The 22,863-nt window shown below is 43.9% G+C and overlaps 1 protein-coding gene across 3 annotated transcripts in view; it reads left to right on the top strand.

Moving 5' to 3' along the window:
• The window catches only part of FOXP1 (forkhead box P1), a 620,675-nt gene that overhangs the window by 77,439 nt on the left and 520,373 nt on the right, over window positions 1-22,863 (top strand). For all 3 annotated transcript variants that reach the window (XM_047779137.1, XM_047779155.1, XM_047779131.1), the window contains exon 2: window positions 17,673-17,802. The gene's annotated coding sequence lies outside the window, so the exon portion shown is untranslated. The remainder of the gene's footprint in view (window positions 1-17,672; window positions 17,803-22,863) is intronic.

The raw sequence follows: 22,863 nt of genomic DNA, 5'->3' as shown, positions 1-22,863 counted from the left end.
CGGGGAGCTGTTAGGGACTGAATTGTGTTCCCTCCCCCCAAAGTTCCGATGTTGAATTCCTAACCCCCAGAACCTCAGAATGTGACTGCGTTTGTAGACGGGGTCTTTTAAGAGGTAATTAAGTTCAGATGAGATTATTAGAGTGCAGCCGAATCTAGTACGATCAGTGTCCTTTAAGAGGCAATGAAAAATAAATAAATAAATAAGAAAGGGAGTTCCTGTCATGGCTCAGTGGAGGCAAATCTGACTGGTGTCCATGGGCATGCGGGTTCGATCCCTGGCCTCAATCAGTGGGTCGAGGATCCAGCGTTGTCGTGAGCTGTGGTGTAGGTTGGAGACGGAGCTTGGATCCCTTGTTACTGTGGCTGTGGTGTAGGCTGTTGGCTGCAGCCCCAATTCGATTTGACCCCTAGCCTGGAAACTTCCATGTGCCATAGATGTGGCCCTAAAAAGCAAAAAAAGAAAAAAGTCAATAATAAAAAAGGAAGAGGCGATGAGGACACCGACATGCATGTGGAGCAGACTGTTGGAAGACGCAGGGTAAAGACAGCCAGCCAGAAGCCAGGGACGGAGACCTCGGAGGAAACAGCTCTCTGGAACCTTGAACTCTGGCTTCCAGACTCTAGAACAATGAGAAAATAAAATTCTGTGGTTTAAGCCACCTAATCCAGGCTTCTTAGTTATGGTACCTTGAGCAAACTAGCATAGGAGGCCGTCAGAATCTACAGGAGGGCATGTGACATTTGAAAAAGTCTAGTCCATATTATATTCCAGGGTTTACATTTGGAAAATGATGGCGAGAAAACCTTGACAGGGAAGAAAACCTCTAAAGCTTGGCCAAATCCATGTGGCAGGGAGCATTGTGTTAGTGCATGCTCAGGTACAGCTAGCCTGCTCTTTGCCATGATGTGACTTAAGCTTTTTCGACTTTATGATGGTTGCAAAAGCATCCTCATTCAGTAGAAAATGTCCTTTGAATTTTGAAGCTCGGTCTTTCTCTAGACTCGCATAGGCGGTACAGTCCTCTCTGGTGATGCTGAAGAGAGGCCATGCTCTGGTCAGCCACGCCATCATGAGGGTAAACCACCAATACACTTAGAACCGGTCAGTGCCCAGACAGCCATTCTTTAGCCCTTTAGCCCTTTCACTACAGTCTTCAGTATATTACTTGAGATATTCAACACTTTACTATAAAATAGCCTTAGTATTGGATAATTTTGCCCAATTGTAGGCTAACGTAAGTACTCTGAGCATGTTTCAGGTAGTTGAGGCTGAGCTGTGATGTTCTGTAGGTTAGTTGTATTAAATGCATTTTTTTATGAACACCCCCATGGCATGTAGAAGTTCCCGGGCCAGGGATTGAATCTGAGCCACAGCTTCGGCCTATGCCACAGCTGCAGCAATGCTGTATCCTTTAACCCCCTGCACTGGGCCAGGGATGGAACCCGAACCTTTGCATCCACTCGAGCTGCTGCAGTCAGATACTTAACTGACTGCACCACAGCGGGAACTCCTTAAATGCATTTTTGACTTCCAGTGTTTTCAGTTGACAGGGGTTTATTGGGATGGAAGCCTGTCAAAAGATGAGGCCAGTCTGTGCTAACATGAGTAACATTTATTGAGGACTCATGGTAGGCTGCACACAGGATGAAGGGTCTTGCCTGCATTCTCTGTTCCTGTCTTCACCACCATCCTGTGAGGTCGGAGCTCTTATTATCTCCATCTTACAAATGAAGAGACGGAGGCAGAGAGGTTAAGTGACATCTGTGGGATTCCGAGCCAGGTCATCCTGCTCCAGACCTGTCCACATTTTTGCTTTGCCAGCCCTGGGAGATTGGGGGCTGAGGAGGGGTAGTTGGCCAATCCATTGTGACTGTTGGTTAAAGGATGTTGTGATTTGATGTCTTAGACCCAGTTTTGGTTCCCCCTTCAGAGAGGCTGTAAAGTATGTTGAGTTAGGTGAAGATGTCACGAGTCATCATCATCACAGATATTATAGAGTGCTTAGTGTGAGCCTTGATCTGAGCTTTGAACCTGCCTGTGTTGCCCTCATAGCAACCCAAAGTGCTTTTGCCAGTCTCCCAGTGGCTCACCCCCCGTCAATGGGGGTGATGGACTCTTTTTCCTAATAGCCACTCCCCCAAGCCCCCACCACTGGTCAGCACTTTCTTTCTGACAAGTCCCCCATTTGCCCAGCATCTGCCTCTGTCACAGGTACAGGAAAAAGGGTTAGCTGACATTTGAATTTTAAAATAGGAGAAACTTTGTTCTCTTCCCCCTTATTACAAAAGCATTTTATGAGAAACATTAAAAAATGCTAAAACCAGAGCAAAAATAAATAAAAATTATCTATTGTTCCACCCCCTAGAAGGAATGACTGCTGGTGTTTTTCTGTCTGCCTTTCTAGTCTTTTTCTCTTGGAAAATACACTTACTCTGACCATAAATGTACTGATACTTTTATGAGCAGCAGCATTAGTTGGAAAAGAGCAAGGTCTTTGGAATAAGACATGGGCTATAATTACAACTTTCCTTTTTTCCTAGCTACGTGACTTTGGACATGTTATTTAATTTCTCTTTGTTTCCATTTTCTGTCTTTAAAATGGGGATAATAAATAAACTCACTGGACTGGGGTTTGCAGTAGCCCAGTGTATATAATATGCTCTTTTGTAGCAACTGACCCGCAATTAATAGACAAACCGTAACTTTAGGAAGAATGTTTTTATAATGCATCTCTGTTAACTTCGCAGCTGTTGCTCAGCAAACATTTAGTGAGCAGGTGTGATGTGAGGGTCATGTTTCCTTCTATGTCCATGTTTATTTTTACAACCCTTTTTAACAGCTGTGTAGTATTTCATTATCAGTATGAATCATAATGTGTTTAATTTTTATTGGACATTTTTTTCCCAGTTTATATATACACTACTGACAATGCTGTGATGTCTTTCTTTGCAACTTTGTAGCTGATTTCTCTCCCAGTAATTACTCTTTCCATAGGATCAATTCCAAACAGTAAAGGGTGAATAAGAATGCATGATTTAAAGGCTGATGAAGCAGTGCCAAATCACTCCCTGCAAAGGCTGTGCCACCTTACCCTAAACCCAGCTATGGGCGAAGATGCCCATTTCTGTTTGTGAAACTTTGATGTAATATTAGATTGATGTGCTTAAAAGAAAAATGAAGCATAATTATGCCATGTGGATGACTAATCCAAATCTGGTATCAAGGACAAGCAATGACTCTCAGAATTGAGGGAGCAGAAACCAGTTGGACACTTGTGTCCCAGTGAAGATGACAGCAACAGTTGTGATGTATGGAGCCCTTACTGTGGGTTACAAGTGGTACATAGTGCTCTGAGTCTGTGTAATTTAATCTTCACAGCAACATTCTGAGGTGGGAACTCTTCTTAGCCCCATTTTATAGATGCAGAAACGGACCTTTAGAGAAGTTAAGTCAATTTGTCCACAGTCACATGTTAGGCTCCTTTGTGGCAAATATGGGAGTTGAACCCAACTGCTCTGACTCAGGTGCGGGGTGTTGTGCTGGGGTGTTGGAGATGGAGATGGGAACATGGATGCAAGAGCCACATGGAGACAAAGCAAGACCAAGGGTGGTGGCTGGCTGATCTTGGGGGAAGGGCAGAGTAGGAGGTGGTAGGGTTTGTAGCTTGTTGAAAGAGAGGCACAATTTTGGTGGCTGAAGTAGAGAAGGGGGAGGGGAAACCAGGGGAGAGTGAGTGTGTGAATTTAGATGGTATGTATGTGGTTATAGAGACTGGTGCCTGAGATGTGCCAGGAGATCCAGTAACACCCCTTCCTTTGTTTTAAGTCTTCCATGCATCATCCCACTTAATCTTTGAACCACTACGTGATGTAGGAACTGTCCTTACCCCGATTTAATAGCTGAGGGAACTGGGGCCCAGAGAGCTTGAGTAACTCAGTGCATGAGCGTCACAGCCAGAATCAGACTCCAGGCGGCCAAATTCCTGGTCTGGGCCAAAGCAGACTGGGAACTAGAACTCAGTGGAGAGATTGCCCCCTGGGATATATTGTTGGAAGTAATCTCTCCTTTTTTTATTTTTCTGGGCACACCTGTGGCATGTGAAAGCTCCTGAGCCAGGATCAAACCTGTGCTACAGCAGTGACAACACTGGATCCTTAACCAGCTGAGCCACCAGGGAACTCCTGCTCCCTCCTTTTGAACAGTTATTGTCTGTAGTATTCATCTGGCAATTAATCATGTATTCCCCATGACCTGCCTCTCCTTGCTGTCCGGAAATGTGATTTCCATCACATATTGCTGTTCAACTTCTTGTACTGGGAAGACCACTGAGCCTGGATATCCTTCCACCCAACCCCCAAGCACATGCACCATGGTTCCTCACATTAGGGCTCCATACATGTTTGAATGTCATTTAAGGGGTCTCACTCTGGAGACGTTTAAACAGGTGACCCTCAGGGAGGGGTAGGGAGAGGGAGGGAAGGCGGGGACAGTACTTAGGATTGTGATCACATGGATATGGGAGAACCAAGGGGAGACTGAAGCCTAGAAAGCATTCCTTTTGCACAGGTGATGGAGAGACGGTGCATCAGCCACCTGCATAAGCTCTCCCTCCTACCCCACTGCCCCCCCCCCCACCCCCCGTGTCCTTTCTCTGTGGGCATGTCCCTGTGATGTTCAGGTTGCACTATCAGGGCTCACTTCACCACGTACTTCCCTCCTAACCAGGCATTGTTCTGAGTGCAAGCAAGAAGCCAAGGGGTTTAGATTGTGGGAGGCAGCGTGGCACTCTCAATCGAATTCTGACCCTGTGTCGCCAGCTGGGCTTTGTCTTGGGAACCTTTCCGCATGTCTACATACTTCCCCTTTGCTGGAAGAGTGAGACTGAGAAGTATTGGGTACCATGAAGCAAGGAACTGTCCGATGCAAGGACTGGGTGTCAGAGGCAAGTGGTCAGTCGCCTCACTTACTTTGAGGCTCAGTTTCCTCATCTGTAAGGTGGTGTTACTTATGTCGCTGTGGTGAGGCTGGTAAGAGCCTGGATGGAAATGCTTCATCAGGACTGAGTGCCAAGCGGGGTCAGGGCTCCATCCATGTGGGCTGGTCATAGAACCGGATGTCCTTGGGCGAGTGTCCAGAGGCCTCCCACTCTCTTGAACACCAAGGTGAAAGGCCAGTGTGTTCCTTTCTTTGCTTGGATTTACGACACACGTTTCATCACTTTGACTTTTTGACACTTTTCCTGGATGATTTGGTCCTAATCGCCTGCTCTTCTCCTGGTCTCCTGAGGCACTTCCAAACCATGTCATTCCGCCCCCTGGAACAGGCACTGCCCCATCCCCCCTTTCTCAGAAGGAAACGTGGCGGTCAGACGTTGGACCACGGCTGAGCCCTGTCATCATCCTCCTGTCTGTTTACCAAGGTAATTATTATGATTATTTTTTAAACTTGGTGAGAATTATCTGGAGGTTCTTTATTAGTCATTTCCCATTTTTGGTTTTTTTTTAAGATGGAAGATGGATTACTTTGAGGCAGTGGGTCAGATGGCCGTGGCTGGCTGGGTAACCGTGTCCCCGCTGAGTCAGCTGTCTGCTCTGACGACTAAAAGCTGAAGCATGCCTGATGACTCGTCACTGGCCAGCGTCACATTAACTTGAAATTCCATTTGTCCTCCTAAGTGATGGGAGCTTGGATGCCTTCGTGGGTTGTTGGAAAGCACTCCAAGTATTCTATCGATTGGATTACGGAGCCTGGAATTGTTGGTTATCGAATGACGTGGTGTTTTCCTTTTGAGGCCAAGGCAGACAGTTGTGAAACGGTATTGTTCCCAAAGTGGGACTTGGTGTTGTTTGTGACTTTATAGGAAGGGAAAGCCAGGCTCCGACAAGTTCGGTGACTCACGGAAGTGCTCAAACATTTGGCCGAGCTGGGACAAGCTTTGTTCTTGCTACCGATCGGTCCCTCAGCATCCCCCCACCTCCCCCAGGCCTTGTTGCCCTTCTGCTAAAACTCTCCGGGAAGCGACTTGTTTTAGTTCTTCTTCCTCCATTGGAGAGACAACCTTATGTCAGGGATGGCGGTTGCCTTGAGATGCCTTTGGCTCTTCTTCCTGATCCCCATCCTGCCTCCCCCACGCCCCTGTTCAGCATATCCTTGAATCACATGATAACCTTGGAAAAGAAGTCTATTTAGGATGCTTGTTCTCTGATATCTGTATGTTCTATACATCATCCATCTTGGGTAACGGATAAGATGCCATGTGGAGTTCCTTTGCTGACCCTACAGTACCAAACATGATGAGAGAATAATGCTTAGTAAATGAGGGTGTTTATCTTATTATGTTACCACACTTTAACTTTCTTCTTGTGGTTTTTTAACTTCTTTAAATTGGGCATGAGCTTGGAAGATGATTCGAAGGTGGGGGGTGGGAGTGTGGGTGTTATTATTTGCTTTAACAAAGAATTTGGCCTCTGTGTTTTTATTCCTTTAAGTAATTTATATTTCACCTCAAAGGCCTGGGCTAAGAAGACTTTTGTTTCTAGTTGGAATATCATGACCCAAAGAACTCTCTAGAAGAGACCTCTGGCCCAGCTGTGGTAGGACTTCATGCTTTATCCCATTGAATAACTGTTGTAAATAGCACTTTTAAACCCTACTCTAAGACCCTTGGCTTTTTTCGAAAGTTATTTTCATTTTTCCCCTTTTTACTCTTTTCTTATTTTTTCTTCATTCCCCAATCATAGAGGACTTTTTCTTTTTACAGTTGAAGCCACTCCACTCCCTTGTTCTCAGTCATAAAGCAGGCAGAAGTCATCACAGAGGAGGCGTCTGAAAGTAATGCAGTTAATGTTGTGACCTAGTTGGATCCTTCATTTTTAGAAAAGTTGTTTTATTTTCCCCCCACATCAGTTCTGCATGCTGATTATGTAACCTTGACCTCTTACAGAAAATATGGATCCCATCCACTCACATGATGACTTCCGGTTTCACTATGGTGTCACTTCTCATAGAACGTCACCCCTGGGGAATCTGAGGCTTGGCTTTGCTACTCTCCTCCTGCAGGACCCACCATTGTCAAAAGTGACAAGTTTCTTGTTAGTAACATCATCAGTATGGTTGCGATTCTTGTTCTCATCTAGGAGAGCCGGGGTTACTCACACCCCAGTCCCAGCTTTTGAGCAGACACATAGGAATCATCTCTCTCGTGTGAAGATGCAATAATATAATTTGTTTACCACCTTGAGTTGTTTACCACGGGGCTGTAAAAAATATGTTTTGAATTTAAAAGTGCGAAAAACAAGTGTGCTAGCTATCACAAAGCTCTCCCCTCAGAGTAAACATGTTTATAGAGCAAGACTCAAAACAAAATACTTGATCACGATAAGCCCAGCCAATGAAAAGAAAGTAAACATGTTTACCACAAAAGCTTTATAAAGAGCCCAGATGGCAGCCAGCTCTCTGCTCACTTGCCTGTTCTTCCAGGGAGCCTCTGAGGTTCCCCGGGGCCTCAGGGACAGAGACACCACTCGCCCTGCCCAGTAGGCGGCTCTCCTTTTCAAGCACTGCTCATTTAGCTTAGCCCAATTTGCCAGTGAAGATGTGAGGTCTGTACTTTGTGCCACTGAACTGAACCATAAGTGGCAGGGACTTGTGAAACTGAGCCTGGAGTTACCATGATTCTTAAATAGCAACTTGGCATAGATTGAGGGCCAAGAAGGCTTATAGGGAATCTTCCCGGCTCCCTGCAAGAACCCAGGTTAATATTACACTTAACGACCTTCTGTGTCCTGGGCCCTGTCGCGTAGACATCCAGGGTATAAACCATGACTCACACCCACGCCTTGCCTCACCCAGCTCACTCTGGTGAAGGCACCACAGGGCTTGAGCAGGGAGTTGGTAGATAAGACAAGGACACCCTGAGTGATACAGGGGTCTTCAGGGTACGTGGAATGAGCCTTCGGTGCTGTAAGAGGAGGTTTAGAAGCCAGTGGCCGGGGGCAGGAATTGTGTGTGTGGCAGACTTGAGTGATGGTGCCTTGTCTCAGCACAGCCCAGGGACATATTGGGATTGAGGACGCAGTGAGAGGTGGCTCCCTGGGGGGGGGGGGGTTGTTAGTTAATTTCCAGAATTCATGGTCTGAGAGGTGGAGCAGTTCTAAAGGATGGTGAGATCCAGATTTTGGCCATGGCCTCCATGTAGAGGAAGTGGTAGTGGTTAGTCACACTTAATGAACGCTTCCTCTGTTTAGTTTGTTTTTGTTTTTTGGGTTTTTTTTTTTTTTTTTGGTTTTGTTTTGCTTTTGCTTTTTAGAGTTGCACATGTGGCATATGGAAGTTTGCAGGCGAGGGGTCAAATTGGAGCTGCAGCGGCTGGCCTACACCACAGCCACTGCCACTCGGGATCTGTACCAGGCCTGGTGTCATCCTTAGCCAGGCTCTTGGAAGGCCCATCTTCCTGGCTATTGAGGTTGATAGAAATGGCCACACTGAAGGGATCCAGACCAAAGTTGTGAATAGGATACTAAAACCTCTGAGAAAGGTGTGTAGAAGAGCATCCTTGACATGGAAAAGCCATGTGGTTGGGCTGGGAGCAGTGTTTCACTCCCATGTGGTCATCAAGAAAAGGGTTTTGAAGGATTAAGGACTCACGTGGAGAATGATGATGATGTTCCCTTGGGGGTCGATGGCAGGCAGGGTAGACTGTGAGCAGAGCCATAACGAGGCTCTAAGAAAGGGAATTAAAGGCCAACTCTTCCTTCTTTGTCTGCCTGAAGTCAAGGGATATTAAGGGAATGGCTTCTGGGACAGGTGAAAAGGACATCTCTAAGGAAAAAGGAAAGGCTCCAGACTGTTCACCTTGTTGGTCTTGGAGGGCAGTGGGAAGAAGTGAGTACTTGAGCCAAGATGAGGAATGAAATGGGATTCTACGATGGCCGGAAGGCACCAGGATGGTGGTAATCTATGCCCTGTAGATGGGGTTAAAGTTACGTCATTCATTTTCTGTGGCAGGGTTCTGAGAGAAGCTGGACTGCTTACTGGGGAGATGGGGGAGGCACACAGATGCAGCAGGAGGGCCAGCCTTCACGTGGTAAATGGAATGTTAGGGGGATTTTTAGTGAAAAAGAATAAACAAACAAAAAAGGTTTCTGCTTAAGCCTCAGTGAACTAGAAAAGTAATTACATAGAAACCATATTCCCTGTGCGTTCTAATTAATCTAATGGGTTTACTTAAAAACTTGTTTTTGAACATAGATACCAAAAAGTCCTCTGGTGAGTTGAAAGAAATCTTATTAGCGAAAGTTTAGTAAAAGGGATAGTGATTAGTTCTAGGGATTGTAATTGAAATGAAGTTGTTTGGATTCAGTGAAGCCCCAGAGGTTGATGTGACCCATTTGGTTAAGTCTGGGTGACCATTTTGACTAAAACTTTAGAACTTAGCTGTTCAGATGGATGCTTATTTAGGGTACACTTGAGGTTATGATTATTTTTAAAGCAGAAGTATTATGTGTTCTTCTCCGAGCCTTATTAATTGAGGCAGATTGGCATTTTATTTGTGAGCTGACAACAGGCACCTTATTTTTTTGCAGCCGATGTGCTTTTTGAACCGGGTTCAGCATTGTCAGAAAGTTATTCACAGGAGTCGGTGATGGAGCCCGCTCCACCCACTTCTGTTCCCTTTCTATTTTGGTGCTCTTTGCAACAAAGGAAACTAAGTTGGTAAATTAGAGAAGGATTGAAGCGCTCACACATGCTCCCCTTCCTATCAGGTTGTGTAACCGATTAGGCAGAGGGGGCCTACTCTTCCTGGGGCACAGGGACCTGAAGGAACATGGGTTGCAAACCCCATGAGATGGCCTTGGCCACGGACTCCCAGGTCTCCTGGCCTATCTGATTGAGCTACATTAAAAAATCTATAATATATATGTATTGTATATATATATATATATTTTTTGTCTTTGTTGTTGTTGTTGTTGTTGTTGTTGTTGTTGCTATTTCTTGGGCCGCTCCTGCAGCATATGGAGGTTCCCAGGCTAGGGGTCGAATCGGAGCTGTAGCCACTGCCCTACGCCAGAGCCACAGCAACGCGGGATCCGAGCCGCGTCTGCAACCTACACCTCAGCTCACGGCAACGCCGGATCGTTAACCCACTGAGCAAGGGCAGGGACCGAACCCGCAACCTCATGGTTCCTAGTTGGATTCGTTAACCACTGCGCCACGACGGGAACTCCTGTATATATATTCTTATATACATACATGTGTATATGAGTGTGTATGAACACATATACTTACATTATGTGGGTACATAGGATTCCAGGTATAGCATTCTAAAACCTAGGGAGAGCCAGAGGAGAAGACATTCATTCAGTTTGAGTTTTGTGTCAGAGTCCTTGCAGGAAATAGGTGGCTTGTACCTCTTGTGGGTCTGAGAGAACATGGGGAGGGCTCGTCGGGAAAGCTGGGGAGAACAGCTGCATGGGAAGGGCTGCCTGGCAGGAGCTGTGATCTTTCGGAGTCAACTTCCAGGGCCTGGGTGGGGAGAGAGCCTGGTTGCTAAATGCCCCATCTTCTCTGTCCTTCTGAGATGAGTCCTCCAGTTGTTGTGCCAGCTGGAAGTTAGAGGACAAGGGTACCCATTGATGCATCCCCACAGGGCACCCTCCCAGGACACGGCAAGATGGGAGGTCGAGGCAATATGGCAGATGGAGTATCTGGAGGAGCACGTGGAAAACCATGCAGTGCATTTTGTTCTGTGAACTCCTTTGGGTATGACCCTGCCATACTCGCTCAGATGATCCCTGGGACAGGTGTGGGTGGGAACGGACTTCCCAGATCTTTAGGGTGGCTAGGAAGCAGTGCTTTCCAAAATGTGGTGCCTGGGCCAGTAGCACCAGCATCACGTGAGGACTTGGTGAAGATTTTCTGGCCCCATCCTGAACCTACCGAATTAGACATTCAGAGGGAGAGAGGGGCCCAGGAATCTGTATTTTATTAGCCCTCCAGGAGGAGAATCTGGTACTTGGTCAAAATTGAGAACCACTGCTGGCTGTCTTGAGGCATTGGATGGTCAGCAAAGTATGTCACTTTGCAAAGATGGCCACTGTTGTCTTGCTTGGAACTGCCAGTGATGAGCATGTTGTCTGTATCAGTACGCTGCTTGGCAGCTCTGCAGACTGCCAATCCTTTTTATTTTTAGGCTAGGCACTCTTCAAAAGAAATGGAATAATGGATTACATGTAGGCCATGGGGGCTTATCCCCAAGGCAGTTCATGCCTTTAATTTCCAAGTGCTCCTCTCAACCATGCAGGGAAGTACCCGACAGGCCTCAGACTTTGGAGGTTGTTTTTGAAAAACAGATGCAAATAGTGCCTGTGCTGTTGTTGTTTTCCCGGTGCCTGGCAGTGTTTGGTAAACAACTTGATTGCTAGGTCTTGGCCTCAGGGAACCACAGCTGCTCTTTCCAGCTCCCTGCAGACTTTTGTACCGAGCAAGGATTGCTTCAGGGAAAAATAAACAGGGGAGAACAAAACAAGAAAACATCACTGTTGTTTTGTGGCTGCCTCTACCTGTTTTCCTGGAGTTGTTTTGCAACCATGGTCCCTGAGCTTTGGTTTCTTATTGGCCCCATGACCCCCCGGGCTTCTGTCTCCATGGTTAGACCACAAAGTGGCCTCTGGTCTTGGAAAGCCCTGTGTAGTAGCCACTGGAAGGATCTATGCATTTTTAAATATGTAAATTGAAAAGGGAGAAAGCTTCATTCTTTCTAATGACCCCCAAGATGGTAATCTGGCTTTTCAAATCTCCAGAAAAGCAGATTGAATATGGCACAATTAATGGTTCAGCACTTCTAGGCTTTTCTCTAAAATATCTTAATGGGCTTTTAATTTATTGCAGCTCCTTACTGGCAGGGTTGAGGCAGAGTTGCTGCTGACCCCCTGGGCCCAGGTGCTCTCTGGGGCTCTAGTGAAGTGGAAGAGAACAAAGGCCAGCTGAACCTTCAGCCATGACCTCCCAGGCTGAGCCCCTGGGGCTCCCTGGATTCCTGGCCTGAAGTGGTGCAGCCTCTTCAGAGGCAAGGATGCATCTTCATCAGCGATCCCTAGGGTATCTGGTAGAAATGCAGATTCCGGGGACCAGACTGAGAATCTCTGGACTCTGGGGGCAGGAATCTGCATTTCAACCTGGTACTTCATTGCAGAGCAGGTTTGCAGTCAGCCTTGGTGACAGAGAGCCAGTGTGATCAAGTGGGCCTGGGTGGGAGCAAGTGACAGTGTTATCCAACTTTTTTTTGAGACCTGCATGTCATTTTAAGGCATTTACTTTTCATTTACTCACAAGTTCTCCATTACTTTGGCCCCCCTTTCTTCTTAAATCAGGGAACCTTCTTCATGAAATCTTTTTCTTTGGGCCCCAAATGCATCTTTTCTGAATATCCTTGGAGAAGAGTGATAAAATTTTTTTTTGGCTCCGCCCATGGCCTGGGCTATGGAAGTTCCCCCAGGGCCAGGGATTGAACCCAGCTGCAGCTGCAGCCTATACCACTGTTGCAGCAATGCCAGATCTTAACTTGCTGCACCACAAGGGAACTTCCGAAAGGTGATAAATTTCTGTTTGTCTGAAAAGGTCTTTATTTCACTGTCATTTTTGAAAGGTAATTTTTCTGGGCATACCAATCTAGGTAGACAGTTTTTGCCTCTGGGTTGTGTTCTGGATATTTATTTGGATACTGTCTTTTTTGTTTGTTTGTTTGTTTGTTTTTTGTTTTCCTTTTAAATTTCAGTTGCTATGTTTTTCAATTTTAGAGGTCAGAGTTTTGATTAGAGTTCTAGAGCTTGATTTTATGGTATTATGTATGTACATATAGATGTGTATTATATACATATGTTGCAGATATAGTATATGTACTATAAATATGTATAAAACAATAGTATAGTATATAGTTTATGTAGTATTTTGGTTAGAGTTATATAGCTTGTGTTTTACAGTGTATATATGTGTTATGGTGTGTGTATATAATCTATATATATAGTATGTATTTTATAGTGTATACACTATAAATACATATTAAAAACTATAGTATATATAGTTTAGATAGTTCTACAGCTTATATTTACAGTATATGAGTATATACATATGTATTATAGCATTTGTGTGTATATATGTATTATATATATAGTATGCATTCTATAGTATATATAAATGTATGTAAAAACCATAGTATATGTGTATTATTTATGCATGTATACAGTGCGTGTACTATACATACATATAAAACTGGAATATCTACCATTCATACAGTGTTTTGGTTAGAGTTGTAGAGCTTGGTGGAAATGGAATTTGGTCTTGGATCAATTTGATGTTTAACCACTCACAAAACCAAAACAATTCCACCAGCCTCAGTGGTAGTTTTTCCTTTACTTTTGGATATGCTTGGTGACTCTAATGAAGTCAAGCAGGACAGCACTAATGATGCTTCTAAGCATTGTTTGCCCAACTCGCATCTCCTCCAGACACCAGCTGCTGCTCCAGTTGTGAACTGTTCCAGCTCCTTTGTGGTCTCTCCCATCTTACTGCTCTTCTCTGTCATTACTTGCCTGTTGAACCCACCTGTAAACCTTTGACCATGATACTCTGATTTTGTGGCATCCCTTTTCCACCCTAGCTTCCAGTTCTTTCTAAAACTTGCCCAAGATAATTCCTCTTGAAAGCCCTTTATCTGCCCAGATACCCACTGTGGTTTTTTGTGTTCACTTGTGTGGCTTCTCTGTGCTTCTGAATCCATGTAGAATCACAGACCTGAGCCCCCAGCTGGTTGGTGTGACCCCAGCAATTGTTTGGTTCAGGGTTTGCCAGGGTTCTTTTTCTTGCTTTCCTTCTTTTTCTTTTTAAATGTGTACTATTAAAAGGTTAGCTGCACTCTTTGAAAAATGATGAAATTTCACAAAACAGTGATCTGGATTTCTCTTTTTGTTTGTAGATTTGAAAGCTCTCATAGCCCTGGGTTTATGTCCCCATGTGTCAGTGACTGGCTCATGGAACACATCAGCTCCCTTGTTAGCTGAGAAAGCTCAGAGCCTCTGGCGTATACCCTCCTTAACTGCTTGGTGTACCTTACACCTGGTCTTTGTGTACTTGCACTCTCTGCCTGGTCATTGTAGGGTGCCTTAGCTTTCTGCTAGTAAACAAGGAAGCTCTGGGTCAGAAAGGTTCAGTGTCCTCTCCAAGGCCTGGAAGCCAAAATGCTTGAAGGGAAGCTTCAGCCAGAAGAGTGTCTAGTGCAAGGTAGACACTCACAATTTTTGTATTAGTGTATTGGCCAGAAAAACATGGATTTCTTAGGAGTCCAAGCTTTGGGGAGTCAAGCCCCTATAGTGATGTGATCTTGGACAAGTTGCTAAAACTCTTTTTTTTTTTTTTTGTCTTTTTGCTATTTCTTTGGGCTGCTCCAGTGGCATATGGAGGTTCCCAGACTAGGGGTCCAATGGGAGCTGTAGCCGCCAGCCTACTCCGGAGCCACAGCAACGCGGGATCTGAGCCGCATCTGCAACCTACACCACAGCTCAGCAATGCCGGATCATTAACCCACTGAGCAAGGGCAGGGACCGAACCCGCAACCTCATGGTTCCTAGTCGGATTCGTTAACCACTGCGCCACAATGGGAACTCCTGCTAAAACTCTTTGTGGGAGTTCTCATCGTGGCTCAGTGGAAACGAATCTGACTAGTGTCCACGAGGATGCAAGTTCGATCCCTGGCCTCACCCAGTGGGTTAAGGCTCTGGTGTTGCCATGAGTTGTGGTGTAGGTCACAGACACCACTCGGATCCAGCATTGCTGAGACTGTGGCTAGGCCAGCAACTGCAGCTCTGATTCCACCCGTAGCCTGGGAATTTCCATGTGCCGAGGATGTGGTCCTAAAAAACCAACCAAACAAAACTCTTTGTGCCTCAGTTTGTTCTTTCTTTCTTTCTTTCTTTCTTTTTCTTCTTTCTTTATTTCTTTTTATTTTTTTATTTTTTGTCTTTTCAGGGCTGCACCCACGGCATATGGAGGTTCCCAGGCTAGGGGTTGAATCGGAGCTGTAGCTGCCGGCCTACGCCAGAACCACAGCAACATGGGATCCAAGCCGCGTCTGTTACCTACACCACAGCTCACAGCAACGCTGGATCCTTAACCCACTGAGCGAGGCCAGGGATTGAATCCGCAACCTCATGGTTCCTAGTTGGATTTGTTTCTGCTGTGCCATGACGGGAACTCCCTTTTTCTAACAAACAGACAAACAAACAAAAAAACTTAGCAATAAGTTTATTAAGCATTAGTCTTTACTAGTAAATTTGCTGTGCAAAATACCTCAGCTTTCTTATCTGCATATTTAACTTATAAGAATAGCTACTAGGCACTTGGTGGTTAAAAATAGAATTAAATGAAATAACTGTTGTAAAATACTTAAAAACAATATCCAGTACAGTGTGTGTTTTCTGTAAATGGCAATTGTACATTTATAGGATGCGGAGGAATTAACTCTTTCAGTGGTTGATTTATTTGACTCAGTCTGCATCGAGTGGCTGCTATCAGCCAGGCATTTTTCTGAATTCTTAGAGGATAGCGATGAATACAGCAGAGAAGTTCCCTTTTCCTGTGGCACCTATAGTCTAGTGGAGAAGACAAGTGAGTAAATGAGAAAAAAAGTTGGTAAGTGACGGCAAGTGTTCTGGGGGAATGCAAATAGGATGATATAGTAATTGAGAGTCATTGGGGACCTTGCTTGAGTAGGTGGTCGGGACACCCTTGAAGTGGCCTTGACCCTAAGGAATTGCATAGAAAAAAGCCACTTGTGTAAGCAGCAAGCCCCTGGCATTCCAGGTTGCTGGAAGAGCCAGTGCATCAGGCCTGAGACAGGAAAACCCTTGGCTTGCTTGAAATGGTAGGAAGGCCACTGCATTTGTTGTAGTTGACGATTGAGTTGGTGTTTGGTGGTGTTGTCAGAGAAGAAGGTGACCAAATGATGCATGGCCTTCAAGGCCACAGGAAGAAGTTTGACCTAAACAATCTCAGTCCCTTTCCTTTTGCCATGTGACATCGACCTAGTAGCTTTGCCGAGCTTCTCTCTCTGAGCCTTGCAAATTCTCGTTTGTAACTCAAAGCTACTTGAAGTTTGGACAGTGGGACTTTTTCATTTGGATGCAGACTGTGGTCCCTGATTGACAATCTCAACATCCCCTGGTAGTTTGGTAGAAATACAGACATTCAGGCCCAGTTTCAAACCCACAGAATCAGTGGCTCTGGAGATAGGGCCCAGGAATCTGTATTTTTATTTTTAAAAATTTATTTTTATTTTTTTTGCTTTTCAGGGCTGCACTGGTGGCATATGGAAGTTCCAGGCTAGGGGTTGAATTGGAGCTACAGACAGTTGCCTACGCCACAGCAATGGAATCTGTATTTTTAAAAGCTCTTCAGGTTATTTCAAGTTATTTTTTTAAGCTGATCTGGAATTTTTATTTTATTTTTATTAAAATATAGTTGATTTATAATGTGCCAATTTCTGTACAGCATAGTGACCCGTTCATACATATATGCCCATTCTTATCCAAGTTATTCTTATGCACACTCAAGTTTAAGAAGCACTAGTTTATAAGACATCTGGGCAGGTTTCTGTAGGAGTTGGAGCTGTACTCTTGGGAGAAGAATGGGAACCTTCCATGGGCATGCAGGGGCTGCCATCAGCTGCCGAGGGTGCAGGCTCACTAGGATGGTGCACTAGTGTCACGGTGAGAACGCTATACACGTGCACAACCCTCTGCCCACAGCACGGCTTTGGTGTTGCTGGCAGATCAGCCTAAGAGTGATTCATGGTTAAAAAAAAAAAATCTTCTTTTTAATCCGGAAGCTTAAAGAAGAAGCTAAGAGTTGAGGTTATTTAGAGTAACCATGCTTAATCCAAAAAGTCTCACAGCTAGAAGGGACATGGAGAGCATGAGTTCATGGCCCCATCTTGTTGATGAAAGGACTGGGGCCCTGGGGGGTTAAATGGCCTTTCTGGAGCCACACAACTTATTGATGACAATCCTGGGTCCAGAATCCAGGCTTCCCCACATGGACATCTGCACATGTCTGCACATTACGTAGTATGTTTTCTCTTGATGGAAATAACTCTAAGTCTTGCTCCTGTGTAATTCATAAACATACTTTGATTTATTTTGGAGGAAGATGGTTACAGTTATCTCTCTTACTGGTTTTGATGCTCATTGTTATTTTTGAAATAATTTTTACTTTCCTATGTTTTTTTGATCTTCCGGAAAAGATAGTTGCTTCATAGGAACTGGCACATTTATCCATGTAAGAGTTGAGTTAAAACAGCTGATTGTTACCTGAGCACTTTGTCATGATGATATTTTTTGTAACTCCAAAATAGGTAAGATATTTGGCACAGGGTCTGCAATAAACAACAAGCTTTCAGTGTTTGCATTGAAGCAATTGGTAAATGTATCTTTCAAAACATTATTTCCGGTTCATATTTTACAGCATCACACTTGATATATTGACATCCCCTCGTCTGAAAGGTGTTTTCCCCTACCTCTAGGTTCTATGTCTGTCGTGCTGTTTTCAAGTTTAAGGAAGTGGTGGTTTTAGATGTTACATCTTAGTTATGTGTAAAAAAAAATATTTTTATGTTGCAGTGTCCCAGGAGCTTCTGCTGACAATTCCAATTTCCACACGCAACATTTGGGCAATGGTGAGGGCTTCGGTCCCTTCTCTGGTTTGCTGTCAACCATGAATGGATGGATTTGATGCCTGCTGGCCAAAAGGGTGAGTGAACATTTATGATTATTCGTCTGAAAATTCACCAGACCAAACGTCAGCTCAAAGGGGTCCTACCCAGTGCAGGAAACTGAAACAGCCCCAAGTACATCAGAACAATTACACTGAAGATGAGAGACTCGCATTTTGAAATGAGACACCCTGTCATTGCTTTCTGCTGTAACCTTTCTGGATAACTCATACAGTGATCTGAGGGTTTATGAAAGGCCTGATAGGACACGGGAGAATTTTTGTTTGCATGACTCTCTTACGCATACTCTGAAGGGTGAACTACCAAAATTTTGAGCTACATGCACAATTGGAAGGGTAGTTGCTTTTTTGGTCCCATTAAACCTTGGCGATGAAATGAACCACCATGAAATAAGATGGTAGTTGGATGTATAAGACAACTGAAGTCATGGTGGGGGGCGGATTTAAGTCTGCTTTGTTCACTGAGAAGGTTCCCTCCCAAGCCTTCCACGTGATTAGGGCTCTTGAGAAAGCTAAGGGATTGGGAACTGTGGAGTCTCAAAGGTTCTCAGAAAGACTTACACACATTTTCTTCTATCATATTTCTTCTTATCAGGTTATTCATTGTAATTTTTAAGGGGAGGTTAGAAGGGATGTGATGTTTTTCTGTCATATGCGTTTTCCATATTTGATAGTATCTCACGTTCCTCAGAAATCGCTGGCTCCCCTGCAGTAATGAATGAACAATTGTGACTTGCCTTTATCAGAGACAGTAGATGGTTGAAGCCAGGTGTATTGGGCAAAAACTGAGATCATTTGGTGGTAGCTTTGTCATAAAATGAGGTAAACTTTATGCAGACCCATTTAGTTTCAGTTTTGTACTGCATGGCCTTTCACGATAAGAACCATTGGCATAAAATCATCTTGTTTGTCATAGTGGAGTTGCATTCAAAATAGATTCTATTTAATTGAGGAAAGGATAGTGAAGGAGAAAGCATTTTTGGAAATTGGGAGGCATAATAGCTAGCTGACATGGGGCAGGTTAGTCTCTGTTTTGATTTCTTATATTTAAAATAGAGCATGTAGGGAGTTCCCTGTTGTAGTGCAGCGGACTTGAATCTGACTAGTATCCATGAAGATGTGGGTTCGATCCTGGCCTCTCATAGTGGGTCAGGGATCTGCTGTTACCATGAACTGTGGGGTAGGTCACAGATACTGCTTGGATCTCACATTGCTGTGGCTCTGGTGTAAGCTGGCAGCTGTAGCTCTGATTTGACTGCTAGCCTGAGAACTTCTGTATGCCACGAGTGTGGCCCTAAAAAGCAAAAAAATAAAATGAAATAAAAATAAGAAGTAAAATAAAATAAAATAAAACAAAGCAGGTAGGTTACAGTATCCTATTTGGCAGTACTAACAAGGCCCTAGAAACTATCTATTGAAATCTTTTCAGTTTGCAGATGGAGCAGCTGAGGCCCATAGAGTCTGAGATGTCTTTGTCCTTGGACTTGGTCAGAGCTATGTCCTCAGTTTTTTTGTCCTCAGTGACTCTCCCTAGCTTATCTCGGAGTGATAGTGACATCCAATCCATAGAATTTAGGAGAACTTCTTTGCTGATACTTGTCTCTTTAAGATGTTGTTTTACATTCAGTTCTTTGGGCCAACTTTTTAAAGATTGTACAGTTAGAGGTCATGCTTCTCCTTTTCAATTTCACACATCAATTTATGGTAGTGAAGCACCTAGCCCAAATATCAGAGACCAGATGATCCTCAAAGAGCCTGTAGGCATTAAAGTCCACTTCCACTTAGGCTCCTTTATATCTGACTACTTGTCCTTTGGATTTCATTCTCCTGGAGCTAGAGGTAGAGCAAAAAAAGAAAGTCTTGTATCTTTCCTACAGTATTCTTTCTTTCACTGGCAAGAAATAAAGCAAATAGGAAACAGTAATGGATAAGGCAGTGATGTCCACCGTGAGAAGAAATGGTTAATGGAATCATGGAATTTGAGATCCGTTAGAGTGCTTTGATCATCTTATGTGGAGATCCTGGGCAGGCCCCGTTCTTCTCTCTGCTATGAAGCTCTTCTGAGGTTTTCCATTGCTATGCAGCTCTGATAGTCTTTTGTGAATGGTCTGTAGACAAGTGAGCAGAGAGCAGGCTTTACAAAAAATTATGGCTTTGAGGATCCAGGTAGAGTTGAGAACAAAGCCTGGGTTTGTCTCATATAAACATGAGAATTCATAGAAGTGGTTGGAATTCTGAAGGTATTGAAATAGCAACATGTTCAGGTTTGAGGTTACCTGTCATCTCTGTCTTCAGTATTGAGAGAGTCTGACTCAACCTCACAATCATAAATTGATGTATGAAATTGAACAAAACCACATGAATAGATTTATTGAAGAGTGGGCTCATTTTATTCATTAATTTCATTTGAGCAAGGCCTGCTATTTGAAAAATCCATCTGAAGAACTACAATGAAAATGATATCTCTTGAATTGATAAAATATAATTTGGCCCAATTGAAAGCCATTTTTTTTTTCCTAAAGAATAAAATGCTTTGTATTTATCAGATTGTCATTTGCCTTCAGTGTATTTTTAGTAGAAAGTAGAGATCCCTGAAATGTGCTAAGCTGGGGTAGGTGTTCTGATTTTCTGTCTTTGTTTATCCTCAAAGCACACCTTCATCTTTTGTTTAAAGGACTAATTCTCTTCCTCTGTGATGGGATAGCCTGACCTTCAAGGTATGACATATCTCATAGCCAGTTAATCCTTCTATTGCTGAAAATGTGTTCAGAGTCCTATAGCTTTTAGAACTTCAAGTTTATTGAGTACCCAAAAGAGGCACCAATTCATTGTTAACAGCTGATAATTTGGAGGCTGTAGTTGTGAAATAAACTTTAATTCTGAGCAGAATGTTTCTTGGTAAGTGCCCTCTTGGTAGAACAGCTTCCCATTCCCAGGAGTCAGCAGCTCAAATAACAGATCACCTCACTCCAATGCAAGGAACTGCCACTGTATGATAAAAGGTTTGCACAAGTAGATCATTATGGCAACATTTTAAGGTCAGAAAATGGGGAATTGGGTAATGTACTATTTGAGTTGGCGATAACCATGCCTGCATAGTAAATTAGCTTATAGGCAGGATACAGATATAGCAGGGCTGAACATTTTAGGTATCTCTTTGTGATGTGGTTCTTTAATGCCATCCTGCTCCAGCAGGGGTTCAGATTTGGCTTCTGTTTCCCCCGAGTGAAGGTTTTGTTGCTACTGGTACCTATGTGATGCACATCACGAGACTCCACGGGTGAAGAGTAGCTAAATCTGCTGCATACCTAATAGGCAGTTAGCCACAGTGTTATTAATAAATGTGATAATAACAGTCTGGATTTGCATAGAGTTTTCCTGAGAAGTGTTGACTATGGATGGCAAACGTGTCGGCCTGTTTGTCAGTCTGTGGCTCAGCATTACCCCATTTCTACCAAGAGATTGTCCCTCGCTGGTGGAGCTGAGATAAGAGTATAAGCATCACACAACATTACTTTGTCATCCTTTTTTCCCCTTATTTATCTGCAGTTCCTCTTTTTTTTTTTTTCTTTTAAAAGCCACACCTGCAGCATATGGAAGTTCCCAAGCTAGAGACTGAATTGGGGCTGCAGCTGCCGGCCTATGCTACAGCCACAGAAATGCCAGATCTGAGCTGTATCTGCAACCTACACCATAGCTCATGGCAATGCCAGAGCCTTAACCCACTGAAGGAGGCCAGGGATCGAACCTGCACCCTCATGGATACTAGTCTGGTTCTTCACCGCAGAGCCATGTTGGGAACTCCTGCAGAGTCTCTTTTGATTTCTCTCTGTATCAAATCCCTAGCTCTTTACCTACTATAAAGAGGGAAAATAATCCTCATTTAAGGCTTGACAGTGGTCTAATTTTTGGCTGGAAGTTCCTGTTTTTTTTTTTTTTTTTTTTAGAAAACTCAAGAATGTGCATTTTTGTCATTGGTTTGGGGTAGGGTGTGGTGGTGGTACAGCTTCCGGGAAGAGGTGAGGGCAGGTAGCAGGTGTTTGGGGACAGGAAAGTCAGCTGGTGCGCTCCTCTTCTGAGCTGCCTTGTGCGGGAACCTGTCAGTGGGCCAAGCCACTGTGCTGTGCTGAAAGTTCCAGTCCCTGAAATTTTTGACTTTGAAAAGTAATTTTAACAATTTAATAAACTACCTAATATGTTTTATAAGCTGAAGCGAATGATCTTAAGTATTTTGGTCTCTTTCATAACGCAATGAACCTAATATTGGTAAAAATACAGATCTTCACTCACGCCATAAAGAGAGGCTAGATTTAATAAGCGGTTATGAGTGCTGGCAGCTGCCTATCAGATTGTATAACTCGGACTCCAGCACACGAAGGCAGTGTCAACTTACATTTTTTATCTCGGAAGTCTTTTCAAGGCGTTTATTTTGCCTCTCTCTCCAGTCCCTAACCTAATACAAGTAATGTAATTGGCTGAATATTTTCCACAGAGCTAATTGGCTAGGGCCCAAGGTGGAAACCATTGTCTGGCTTGATAAAGATCAGAAATTAACACGACATTTACGTGGAGGTAATGGAATATATTAGTAATGTAGTCATTCAGGATGGTGAGGGGAAGCATGTCCATCCTTTTCCCGCCCATCAGCAGCAGGAGGAGTTCGGAAGATGATGAAAGAACCTCCACTGGCCCCCTCCCCTACCCCCACCCTCAGTACCTCATAGCGGTGGCGGTGGCCGGCCAGTCCCATGTTCACTTTTCATTTCTTCCGACAGAACTGTAAGACAACCTAATGAATTATTTCATTTGTCATGTAAAAAAGAAACCCCACTGACTAGTATTGTAAGCTTAAATTCTAATTAGAAGATTGCATTTAATGCAGAAGCTATAACATTGTTTTAATGAATTCTCCTGGAGGTGACAGTTTATGTGAGATAAATTTATATGGTGTAGGTAGATTTAACTTCATTGGATAATGTTAAAACATGTTACTTCATATATATTAGCTGTGAAATTTATTTCTTCTCTAGTTATGTCCCCAAGGAGGTAGAGTCAGAGGGAAAAACATATCTTCAAAGA

This window comes from Phacochoerus africanus, chromosome 1 (genome assembly GCF_016906955.1).
Source record: "Phacochoerus africanus isolate WHEZ1 chromosome 1, ROS_Pafr_v1, whole genome shotgun sequence".
Classification (NCBI taxonomy): domain Eukaryota; kingdom Metazoa; phylum Chordata; class Mammalia; order Artiodactyla; family Suidae; genus Phacochoerus; species Phacochoerus africanus.
This window is presented reverse-complemented; position numbering and strand designations above follow the sequence as displayed.